The sequence below is a fragment of the Xiphophorus maculatus genome, chromosome 14 (assembly GCF_002775205.1).
Source record: "Xiphophorus maculatus strain JP 163 A chromosome 14, X_maculatus-5.0-male, whole genome shotgun sequence".
Taxonomy (NCBI): domain Eukaryota; kingdom Metazoa; phylum Chordata; class Actinopteri; order Cyprinodontiformes; family Poeciliidae; genus Xiphophorus; species Xiphophorus maculatus.
This window is the reverse complement of record NC_036456.1, coordinates 19,268,009-19,280,715: the sequence shown is the minus strand read 5'-3', so window position 1 is coordinate 19,280,715 and position 12,707 is coordinate 19,268,009. Positions and strand designations below refer to the sequence as shown.

The following is a 12,707-nucleotide window of genomic DNA, read 5'->3' as shown; positions in this document are numbered from 1 at the left end:
CCATCTGAACCGTATGTGACCTTTTGTTGACTTTTCCCAGCATGGATTTTCCTCTAGTTTCCAGTTTCTTGAAAAGTTTAAAGTACCTGGTGACTTAAAGTACCGTCATTAGATTACAGCAGGTTCCTCAACCACAAAGGTTGTTAAACCATAAACTGAAGTTAAAACCAGAGGTTCTCCAGTGTATTACTGTAACCTGGAAGAGAGGGAGGCAGGCTGCCAGGCAGGCAGGGAGGGAGGGAGGGAGGGAAGAGGAAGGGGAAAAGAGGCGTTCAGCGGTAGAAGAGAGAGGAGGGGAACCGGAGGGAAAGGCTCCTCTGCTTCAATGGAATAAAAACTGCGCAGTTTCTTTTAAGGAGTCCCCATCCACAGCTCAGTTCGTGCGCAGTGGACACCTCTGGAGGATGATTCAGGGATGGTGGCTGCTGCCTTTTCCTGGCTCCAGCCTTCCATTTATTTATTTCAGTGCCCGCTCAGAGGAGGAAGGGGAGCTGTGCAATCATTCAGAAAAGGCGATGCGACTATGCAGAGGTGCAACATGCAGACACGGTGGGTTTTCTTTCTGCTCCCTTCGCTGCACCTAAACTGGTTTTGGATGCTGGATGGAACTCAAATTGGATACGTGGTTTAGAAATGACAGAGGAGAAGACGGGTTTTTTTAAGGGGGCTGCGTCATCCCCGGATGGGCATGGAGGTGGACTGCTGTGCAGATCTTTCTCTGGTTTTCGCTGCTGATTCTGGGACTAACATCTAAAAAGGTGAGGATAAGCGCAGATTGTAAGCCGTTCCTGTACGTAATGAAGCAGAGCTACTGTCTTCTTCCTGTTACAAATGGAGGGTTTTCATAACGTTATATAATTACTAATAATGTCTTAACTTTGCATGCATGCTTGTGTTGAGTTTGAGCTGGTTCTGTCTTGTTTTGCGGGATTATTCCCCTCCTAACATCATAGTGAAAGTGGAATGATGTCACGTTTTCTACAGTAAAGGAAGGGGGTAGTTTACTGGAATGAAGCTGATGTCGCAATCATCTTGTGTCGACCCCACGTTTCCACGATAATACGCAGATTTAAAAAAGAGTCGATAAATGGAGTGGGTTGGCACGGCCGTCCTGTTTGGCTCATTTATGCGGCTATAGTTGCGGGTTTATGGGGAGAAAAATGCGGGCTCTCCGCTTTTTAGAGGAAAGGGGTGTCGCATTTTCTTTCTGAAATGTCATGTGGTGAAGTTGTGGCGGGTTCTCTGATATTTCCAGGAAGAGCGTTTGAATTTTCTTCCCCTTGGATTTTTTTTCTCCCCCTGTCTCCACCCCTCTTCATGCTGCTTCTCCAGCTGCCATTTGCCTTCTTCGCCACTAGATGGCGACACAGGACAGGAAATCGGAGAGGACGTCACCTGCTTGACTTATTTACCAGCATGGTAGTTCTGAAGTTTTGGGTCGGGACTCACGCCGTGGTTCAGTTACAGGACCTTGCTAATTCACACCGCTTACATTTGTAAAACTTTTTGTTATGATGCAGACTTCAGTGTATATTATTTGGATTTAATGTAATAGATCAATACAAATTACAGCGTAATTGTGAAGTGAAAGGCGACACTGACATTGTATTAAAAATATTCTCAAATTAAACACCTAAAAAGCATTTCGTGCTTCAACTCCCTTTACCGTGATACCCATAAATCAGGAGTGTCCAAACTTTTTGCCATGCGGGACACAATTTTCCACTCAAATTCTTCTGATATTTAATAATATCAGAAAAACGATATTAAAACTTAAACAAAATGTCAAAACTTTGATTGGAAACAGGTGTGTGTACCATTGTAAATCTAAAATTTTTAAAGTTTAGCTTGTTCACTTTATTTTAAAGAAATTAATCATTGACTACTTTTGTAACTGTATTAGAAAAAAATAAAATATAGCAAAGTAGCTACAAAAGTTTGTTTTTGAGTGAATGTCACTAGATAAATGAAGTTATATTTACGAATAAATTAAAGACAAATTAAAAAGATTGTAATTACCTTTAATTAAAAACAAAATTTCCTTCTCCATCAACAATCTGTGCTGTGTGGCCAGTTTAACTGCAGGGATTTGCTCTTTCCTCTAGAGGGCGGCACACCCAAACTCCAGCTTCTTTATTGTCTACAGTTGCACCTGAGTGTTGGTCGGTTTTGTTTGGAGAATTAATGATTTATGTTCGAGGTGAAGTCAGTAAAAGCTTTAAACTATCACATTTATGGTTAGGTTTTTCTTTAACACACGAATTTATTATTCGTGTGTACTCTGGGATGAATAAAGTACTCCTATTCTATTCTATTCTATTCAGAGTCTTCACAGTAGCACAATTGGTAGCACTGTTGCCTTGCAGCAAGAAGGTCCTGGGTTCAATTCCCGGCCCGGTGTATTTCTGCATTGAGTTTGCATGTTCTCCCTGTGCATTCGTGGGTTCTCTCTGGGTACTCCGGGTTGTTTGTCTCTTCTATCTCTGTGTTGCCCTGTGATGGACTGGTGACCTGTCCAGGCTGTACCCTGCCTCTCGCTCGAAAGGTTCGCTGGAGATAGGCACCCCTCCAGACCCCACTAGACTAGAGACATAGGTGTTAGAAAATGGATGGTTTGTGTACTCTTCAGCAAGCATGCAAGCTGTATTTGTCAGAATAAACTTTATATTCAGTACTGGATTGCAGACTAATTTAAGATTTTTGCTGGAAACAGGAGGGAAATGATCTGACATGCAACCCTTATCTCCAGATTAGAGATTATGGGGATCTGATAAATTTCCTGCTTTCTACGAGGATTTAAGTACAGAGGCGTGTGGGTTTTCTGATCCTCTGACTCCGACTGCATCTGAAGGCTGCAGTTGTTCCTGTTCCTATATGTTTTCCTTCCACTTAACTTTTTACTAGTACGGTTTGGAGTTGAGTTGCTGCCACGCGATTGGCTGACTCGACATTTGCATTAACGAGCAGTTGAACAGGTGTACCTAATAAAGTCATAAAACTGTGATTTTAACTTCAACGGAATTGCTGTAATATACTCTTTGATGATTTTTTACTTTCGACTCATTTGGGGGAAAAAAGGTCCACCTTCATAAGTTTCTGTGTTTCTTCGCAGCAGCGGAGTGAGGATGGGAAGGCGTCTCAGTGCTGTGTTTGAAGAACCGCCAGCGCCTGACTGAAGCCATGAGATATCACTACAGGCTGCTGACTGCTGGAGGAAGATGGATGAGATTCACTTCGACACCTGCAGCTGGAAAAATCCTCCATGTAAAGGTAAAGTGGCTGAAGCTGCACTTTTGTTTTATCGCAAAATAACTGTATGTTATAAAAACATTATAAAGTTAAAAATATGGGTAAATGTATTTCTTTTTTTAGAATTTATCTAAAATTAAACATTTTTATTAATTTATATATTGCCACTGATTTGACTTTATTTCAAATTTAAATTAGCTTATTTTTATTAACCATGTAGGATTTTCTGATTTCAAAATTTTACACATTTTTTTTTTTACACAGAAATTAAAAGCAAAAGACGCTCAAGCAAGCAGAGTGCTTGTCATATTACTTATGCATTCATAAAATATTCATTTAAATGCACAACATTTGGCATCTTCTCTGTAAACATGACAGTCACAGCTTAGTTCTGCACCATCTATCAGTAGCTTTTTCTGTTTTTACTAGTTAGAAGCAAAAAGATTTTTAAAAATCAACAGAAAAATGCTGGAAATTTACGTCTGGAAATGTGTGGATAAAGAGTCGGAATGATGACAAGCAGACAGTTGGTTATTCTTCCCACTAATACAACATTTTATTGAGTAATCCACATGCTAGCAGCAGACAGATTAAGCTGATCCTTATCAAACTCACTGGTGTATTATTTTCTCTTCCTGCTGCAGAACAGGAACTCTGACCTGCATCCGTCTGCAAGCGAACAGAGCGTACCTGCTCAGGTAAGACCTCCTGACCTCTTATCTCCACCTGCCTGACTAGTCGGCGGTGATGAATGAGACACGCGTGACTTCAAGGTTCAGCTCTGTGTGGATGTGGGAACAGCAGAATGTTTGTTCATCGGACAACAATACAACCTTTAGATTTGTGCACAACATGGCGCAGTTTTGGAAATTGGACTGTTTCAGTGGGAGCAGCTGATCCACTCAGAGAGGCTGATCTGTTTGAAGTTGTCACATATTTATTTTTCCTGCGTTCTGGCCTGCTGTGAGTCTGTTTAGACATCATGAGCCGGTCCGACCGGTTCGTTTCTTTAAAACATTTTTTTCTTCATTGCGTTTGTTGTTAAGCTGCCAACTTGCCTTTAACCACGCTGCTGGTTTAGTAACGAGTTCCCTTTTATCGAGAGTACGCAGCGTTGGATTCAGTTTATGTTCCACTGTTTATTTAAACTTGAGAACATTTAAAACAATTTACCTCCAACATTTTTTCAGTTTATTTATTTTTTTTCTTATTTATTGCTTTTACTGAAGTACTTTCAAGGCGTACGCAGGGCAAGCACTGCCAGAAAATACAGAGTAACTGCAGGAATAAACAGGAGATGAATTGCTGTGATTATTAATGTAAGAAATTTTTTTAAAAAATCCAAAGTAGTACAAAAAAATAACAATCATACCTTTAAACTGAATGATAATTAAAAGGGGAAATTTGAAAAATAAGAAAGAAATTGTGCAATAAAATGAATTTTTTAAATACACGAAGACAAAAAAAAATTCACAAAATATTTTTGAAAAATAAATGAACAAAAATGAATATTTAATTAAAAATAGTGGAAGGGGTGTTGATGTACTAAATTATTACAAATTAAGATCTAAAAACTTTTATAAATTATTATTAAGCCATTAACTTATGCGACCTTGCATATATTGCATTCTTTATTTTATTTTACTTTTTGCATTGTTCAGCCTTGTTATTAATTTACTACCTAATGCAATGATAAAAATAAACAAGAAAGTTTTTAAAATAACATTTCTAGGTGTGTTTTCAATTTTTAAGCAAAAAAACAAATCTCTAACACATGAATTGCCACAATTTGTAAAGAAAATTAATTTTTTTGTGGGTATACATGCACATGTTTATAATTTGGTAGTACTAATTCTCAGTAACGGGTTGTCACCCCCAACCCGTTACTGAGGTGCTTACACACCTAACTTAACAGCAGCTCTGTTTCATTTTCACACACCTTCTGACATCTGTCTCAAACACCCCCTCTCTCTTCTCGCTCACGGTTTTGATCCGCCGCTTGGGGACAAAGACACACGTTTCCTCTAAATCCGGTGTCTCACAGGACGCAGCTAAGTCTTACACACCTGAGGGGGTTTGTTACGAGCTTTGCAGCTTTGTTTCATACATTCACAGCCGGCCACAAATCAGATCAATTACACACGCGAACGGATGCAGAAACACACACACACACACGTGGTCGTATTTTAATAATAAAGTGGCAGCCATGCTTACAAATTCTCATATTCTTTGGGCTCATCCCGACGAAACCATAACATCTACATAATGAACATCTTAAAGGTTACGTTTTCAGTGTACCAGCTACAAAATTGCATAAATACTGGGGACAATGAGATGGAAACAAAACAAATCAGAAAATGTGTGATCTCTGATTTAGTGTGATCTCTGATATTGAGATTTTGCAATGGTTTCAGAACTCCTTCGTCGTCCTTCCCTGTAGTACTCTAGTGAGGGAAGTTACTAGAGACGTTAAGATGTTAAAACATAAATACTATCACATTTAATGAGTGTGTGGACTTTGCCAGAAAATGCTTTGTTTCCATTCAGCTCCAAACAGCTGGACTGAAAATGATGAGCTTCAATCTGTGGTGGCACGCTGTCTGCTTTGCACTCTCTGTTTGGGATGTCTGGGTTGTAAACTGATTTTCTTCCAGAAATAATGAAAAATATCAACTAAAGGGAACTCATATGTTACAAGACTGCATCTCATTTGTTTCCACAGGAGATGATAAAAAAGGTGTTAGGAGTGTTTTCATTTTTGGCAGCGTGAAAAGAAGCTGGTGGTGAGACAGAAAAAGATGGTTTGTTGCCATCAGACTGATGGTTAAAAACTGGACAGGGAAATGGTGATAAAGGTGGCTGTCATATAAAAATACTTTTTATTCAAGTAATTGAAGCAATTCAAGTCCTGTGAGGTCAAAATGAGACAAGCCATACAAATGATTTGTCTCATTTTGTATTGAGATGTAAAGAAAATGTACACAGTTTAATTGCGTAAAGGCATTTCAAGTTCAATGCTCTGTTAAGAGTGAACGCAGTATGAGTGTCTTGAAATGCGTTGGTCTAACTGCGCTGCTGTGTTATCTACTCAAATTCATCCTGCTGAGGTGAATTTTCATCGGTGCAGACAAAGAGTCTGCGTGGTGCAGGATGAAATCAATAAACATTTGCTTAAGTTCAGAATCGGGAGTATATTTTCAGTTTTAATTACTTAATAAATTGCGATTCTTGTGCTATGTGATTTATTTATTTGTCATGTTTAGGAGGTCAGTGTCAAACTGTCTATTCAACATAAAGAAAGAGGAATGCTGGAGCATTGTTTACTTAAAACTGCATGTATCCTTAAACTACAAAATCCATTTCCTGGAGTTATACCTAGTTGTAGATTCTGGGTAAAGAATAAAAGCAAAATGTCAAGGACAAGAGGCGAAGTGGGGACTTTTAAAATGTGTTTGTGTATCAGAGAGGCACAGAATTAAAGATGAGTGTTTTAGAGGATGATGAACATACTGTATCTGAACAACATGACAAAGAACATTTCCAGGCTTACTCGCTCAGTATGAACATGACTTCAGACACCGAGCCAAACAATGCTGTCCGTCCAACGTGCCATGAATAATGTGGGTTTGTGTCCGATCGCAGGTTTTCCTCTCTGCTTGGGGTGATCTCAGTAGAGCTCAGATCGTGTCTAAACACTTGACTCTCCAGAGTTTGGCAGAACCGTTAACGCTGCTGTTTTGATGTCGGCTCGTTTTAAGTAAAACGAGTCCATGTGGCGCACCTGGTTCCAGTTTGGTCAGATGGCTTATTTAAACTGGGTTCTAGTTTCATCTTGAGAGATGAGTGGCACATGCTCCGTTTAAGGACTTGGTAGTTAAAGCCACATTTAACTACCAAGGGGTTTATCATTTTCTGTTTAACTCTAAAACTATTGATTATTGATTTATTTGTCCAGCAGGTGGCTTTTCATCCTTCTCTTTCTCTACCTTTCAAATCTGTTTTTGATTTCATAACTCAATAAGTTGAGATTTTTCTCCCCTTGTAGTGGCTTCAACCTGTTTGTAATTTAAGTTTTTACATTAAATCTTTTGCTTCCTCTTTGGTTTTCTCTGCTCCCTCCTTTCTACTGTACTTATCGATGAAAAGAGACCGTCAAAGCCTGAGAATGAAGATAGTAAAAAGACAAAAAAAAAAAAATAATAATCGCACACAGCCAGAGCTGATTTGAAGAGAGGTGGAGGGAGCTGAGTCAGGATGCCTGGAGGCTGGATAGCAGGAAGCAGTGGGTGAGGTGGAGGACAGGAAGGACGGAGGGAGACAGAGACTCCTCTTCACCGGCCTCTTTCTCCTCGTCATCGTCAGCGCTGTCAGCGAGGCAGGAGTGGCGAAGGGAGAGGTGGAGCTGACATCATTCACTTCCTGGAGGGCCTCGAGGGTGTATTGTGGTTGTCTGCCTTTTAGAGGCCTTTAATGGTCCCAAACTGCAGCTGGCTCAGAAACGCTGTGGGAACACTGGCTTCAGTAAAATAAATAACAGAAGCACAACGTGAGAGCAATTTTAAAGGCGTGATGAAAGTGCGATGCAGACCGGTTATATAACTTTTCTGTCATGTTAGGTATCCAAAGGTTTTTCCTACTTTTTTTAATATAAACTTTATTCAACCGTGAAATGTTGTGAAACATCAAAGATTACTAAAATGAGCCTAAAGACATGATCTTGTGAAAACATTTTTTTAATCTTTTATTTAACCTGGAAACTTGGCTGGGATAGGCAGCAAAACATGGGACCAGAATTGAGCAAGTTACACAATTAGAATTTTTACATAGTGAAATGTGCTGAAAATGTGTGGATTGCTAAAACAAGTAAAAGGGAAATGGAATCAAGTTCAAATACTTGTAAATTGGATTTAGAAATAAATCAGTCCTGCTGTATTTCTCATGTAAAAGGAGAAGAAAGGACCATAGTTCATCTCTGAGCTGTGGATTTCTTTGGAGCTCCAGCGACTGATTCTGAACCGCAGTAAGATTAATTATGCACAAATGGAGAAAACAGAGCATCAGTGAACCTTTGCAAGAGTGGCTGGTCTATCAGAATAACTTGGAGCTACTCCTTTATTCATGAAAGAGCCTAAAACAACCTGGAAACCTCTGCAGACTGAGCCAAAATGGCTGCCGCTGCTGCCCAAACTGAACACAAACCCATAAGTCATCATTCTCATAGACATCTTTATGAGCTCCAAAACTTTTGGGAGGAAATGTATCTGTGGAATGAGTGAAGGCCGGACGTTTCTCCTGTTACATCTGGAGTAAAACTGCTGCAACTTTTCATAAAAATAAATGAATAAATAAAACCATCTCATCAGTGGTCAAACACGGTGGTGGTGGTATGATGGTCTTGGAGTGTTTTGTTGCTTCAAGACCTGGACAATTTGCTGTAATTGCTTAGATCATCAATTTGTGACATTAATCCAACAACGATGCAGCTGAAGCTGTAAATGTGCGATTTTAGTTCCCAATCGAACTGAGTCTACCAAACAAACCCATGAAAACACCATAAATAATGAAATCATAATAGAAGCAATATTTATTTCCTCAGATTGTCTTTCTTTGATATTAAAATTGTCCAAAAGATGACAAAAAAGGCAAAAACAGAGGAAACCAGTCAGAAAATACTTTGTTACTGTGCTGTACATGTATGGGCACAATAGTGTGTTGGGCTCACTCTGATTTGGACCCTGTGAAGCCTAAATGTTGAATCCCTCCATGAGGAGTTTAGTCACAGAGACATGCAGTCTGCTACGACGGTCTTTTATAATGAACGTGTTGCTGCATTAGTGTTGATTCTCTGCATGTTTGATGCGCTCTATAGACGAGCTGCCATGGAAACCAGGATCTGAGAAAATATTTCTTGTTACTTTTATATCCATGAGGACATAATGACGTTGGACCTTGGTTTTATTTTCCCTGTAGCTATAAGAACAGGACAATGAAAATGTCTTTTTATTGGCTAAAATGTTTCATAATTCACTCACTTCTACAGACACGTTTTCATTTTCACCCTTTTTGTGAAGATCCTTCATAGCAGAGACTATTCACACATTTGGTTTTAGGTGTGGAAGAAGGTCTAGCAACTAGTTTTGTTTTTAAGCAAAAAGAGGATAGAGAACACTGAAACTGAAAGTGTCTGAAACGGGCTTATGCGGGCTTTAGTGGTCGGAGGATCTGCTTCTCTGTTCTAAGGAAAAAGTGCAAATCTCATCAAATCCCAGCTTCTCTCCAACCGAATCCCTTTCTTGAACAAATCCAGCCCTCATCGTGTTGGACTCTCTAACCCCTGAACCCCCCTCCTCCCTCCATCGCTCCCCTCCCAAAGCTCCTGTTCTGGCTTTCTGCCTCTCAGGTTTCTCCCTACACTCCTGGCCCCCTTTGACCCTGTGTTACCCCCTCATCTACCCCCTCCCTTTCCCCAGGGCTTGCCCACAGCTCCCAGTCCTTTGTGCTCCTTCGCCTCGGCCCCCCCTGCCTTTGTGTGCGAGAGGCCAGCGAAGGGTGATGGGATAGGCGGCAGAGAAAGAAAAGGATCCAGTCGATCACACATGATGCATTTTATTTTGACACGCTATCGTTTGATTGGCTAGAATTGCGGGCCTTGTCTTTTGTTTTCTTCATGTACTGCCTTCTCTGAAACACCCAGTTAGACATCCAGAAGGAATGGTTTGATTTGGCTGTAATTTAGTAAACACTCCAATCTGATTGCTGGCATGTCTAGATTGAGCAGGTCCAGTTTCATAATCGAAGCAACTTCTGATACAGGCAGTTGATGGTGCGTGCGATGGACAATATAGTGAGTGAAGCTCACCAAATGAAGAAAACCCCTGAGTCTGCATAGCCAGAATGTGTGATGTCACATTACGGGTGTTCATCAGGATTGGTTGTCTTGATATATAATTACCTAACAAGTAAGCCACACAAGCCAGATGACACCAAATAGAAATCAAGTAATATCAAGTAAATAGTCAAATTTTCTAATTTCCTGTCAACTTTTCTGAACTCAAAAACACGTTGGCTCACTGGTGGACTGACCTTTATTATTGACCATTTGTTTATTGACCATTGCCAACAAACTTGGCAAGTTTTCTGGAGGAAATCCTAATGGACTGATCGTGAAAAATTCGCAACAGATCCAAGTTTAAAGTGGATTATTGCTAATTTCTTTTGTGCTGACACAACAATGATTTATTCCTTAAACAATTGCTTATTTATTGAAAAGACAACAAGACCCATTAATTTATAAGTTTTAGTTGGTTAAAGAAAAAGATAATCCTGGACAGAAAATTAGTAGAAAAAAGATTCCGGAGTCTAAAGAGGAACATTATAAGAGTTTTCACAACTGATATTCGGTTAGATTTTGTTCGACTGGGGTACCAGAATTTCAACATTTGTTTCATTCTCAGCTGGTTAACAATTGAAAACCATCTTCCCCATCCTAACTTGTGGTGGCGGTGCACCAAGAACCACTGAAAGAAACAACACAAGAACTTCTGAAGAAGACACTGAGCGCAACTTCTTCTTAACAAAATGTGAGCAAAAATGGAGTAGCGGGTTTCTCTTTGTCTTTGGCAAAAGACTATGAGGAACTGCTCCCACTATCGCTACACTAACACATTTGTTTTGGTTGTATTTACCCAGAATGCCCTGCGCTACTGTCTGCGTTCTGCTTTTGGAGCGATCTTCGGTCTGCTTGATATTCACATATGCATTCGAACCGCACTAGAGTTCACTTCAACCACACTGAGACCTTGGTTTTTAGGTGGACCGGAGTTAGATATTTTTTTTTTTGGTTTGCTTCAGAGTTTAGTTGCGCATTTACACCTCCCCAAACAAACCAGACTTACTAGGCAAACAAATTGGGAGTTCGATTTAAAATGACTAAACATGGCGGGTGTGAAAGTATTAATAACCACTATTTAAGAAGAAATTGTCTATTTTCAAGGAAATGATACAGAAGTAGAGAAACATTCAAACTCTGACTAGGTAAGGCTGTCGCATCTGCCTCTAACCACATGATTCCTTTGCAAACACATTCAAACCTGATGACCTGACAGGTGACACGGGTCGCTGAGTTTTAACAGTGGAAGTGAGCCATTATGTTACTAAGAGGTCTTTACGGTGTGTCAGTTAAAAGGCCAGACACTCAAGACATTATTCACCCACCGACTTACCTGCTGGCAGGTCAACAATAAAAACATCCACAGATCTGCAGAGGTACCGGCATGTCAGCACCTGTGGATCTAAAACCCATGACAACTGATGTGTCTGGGAGAGCAAGGCCAGAGTGTGATCGTCGAGTTGAAAGCGTTAATAAGGTTGTCAGGGTGTCTGTACATGCATTATGCATCTCTTTGTTCCCATGCATTTTTCAAAACCCGCGCAGCAAAAACGGTGGGTCATGCTTGGTGCCGCTGCTGTTTTGTGTGAAATCCTCTCGCTGAGAGAAGAGGGAAGAGTTTATTCCTGGAAAGCCGGCTGCCGCCACTGTTATCGTAGCTAACTCGATTAGAAGAGCTACAGCTGCCGTGCCCTCTGCTCCGAGCTGCAACGTGACACACACACAGCCATTAACCCGTACCGCCGCAGCGCAAAAGCCGCACTCTGCATATGATTCGATCAGCTTAGATGAAGCAGAATTTATACTGTAGCGGCTCTTAAACATTTAACTTGTTTCAATAACATGTTATTGAAATGTGCATTGTGTTCAGTGATGCTGAGGTTGCCTAAGATTTTACATTTTAATACATTCTGTGAATTTCGACCAAACGGTTATGAAGCTTCCTGAAAATTACAGATGCTGTACACCTGTTTCACCTTTCCTTTTTGTTGCATTAAAGCTGCAGTATGTAACGCTTATAAAAAAAAACCATTCTTTACATATTTGTAAACATTATGATATCATGACATCATACTATAAGACAGATAATCTGTGAAAAAATTTTGCTCCACTCCAAAGCTGGTATTTCCGTCTGCAGAAATACAACCCTCTGTCAGAAACAACCAATCAGAAGGAGAAAGAGGGTCTCCTCTTCATGCTGTTAATCAGGCTCATATACATGAGGCTCACATTTAGCAGCATGTACACAAGCATGATTGACAGCGCTAACACCTTTCTCCTGGCTCTGATTGTTTTTGATGCATTTCTTCAGATGGCAATAGCAGTTCGTGGAGGAGGTTGATTTTTTTCACAGATGATCTTATATTACACTGTCGTGGTGACAGTTTTAACAGACATGGAATAATAAAACATATTTTTGCAAAAGTTGCATGCTGCAGCTTTGAGGCCCATTCCCAGCAGAAAACTTGTCATTGCAATGTTTGTTCATGTGGGAATAATTATAGCCTATGAAATTTGTGCAGAAAAAATATTATTGGGTTGTTGTTTATCTATGGCAGACGTCTTCTTT

At 40.0% G+C, this 12,707-nt stretch overlaps 1 protein-coding gene across 3 annotated transcripts in view; it reads left to right on the top strand.

The window, feature by feature from the left end:
* The first annotated feature begins 290 nt into the window (after positions 1 to 290).
* Positions 291 to 12,707, top strand: part of LOC102225181 (lysine-specific demethylase 6B-like) — a 108,147-nt gene continuing 95,730 nt past the window's right edge. For 2 of the 3 annotated variants that reach the window (XM_023346869.1, XM_023346871.1), the window contains exons 1-3: positions 291 to 758; positions 3,113 to 3,270; positions 3,894 to 3,947. The gene's annotated coding sequence lies outside the window, so the exon portion shown is untranslated. The remainder of the gene's footprint in view (positions 759 to 3,112; positions 3,271 to 3,893; positions 3,948 to 12,707) is intronic. The other variant, XM_023346870.1, reaches the window with a different exon arrangement.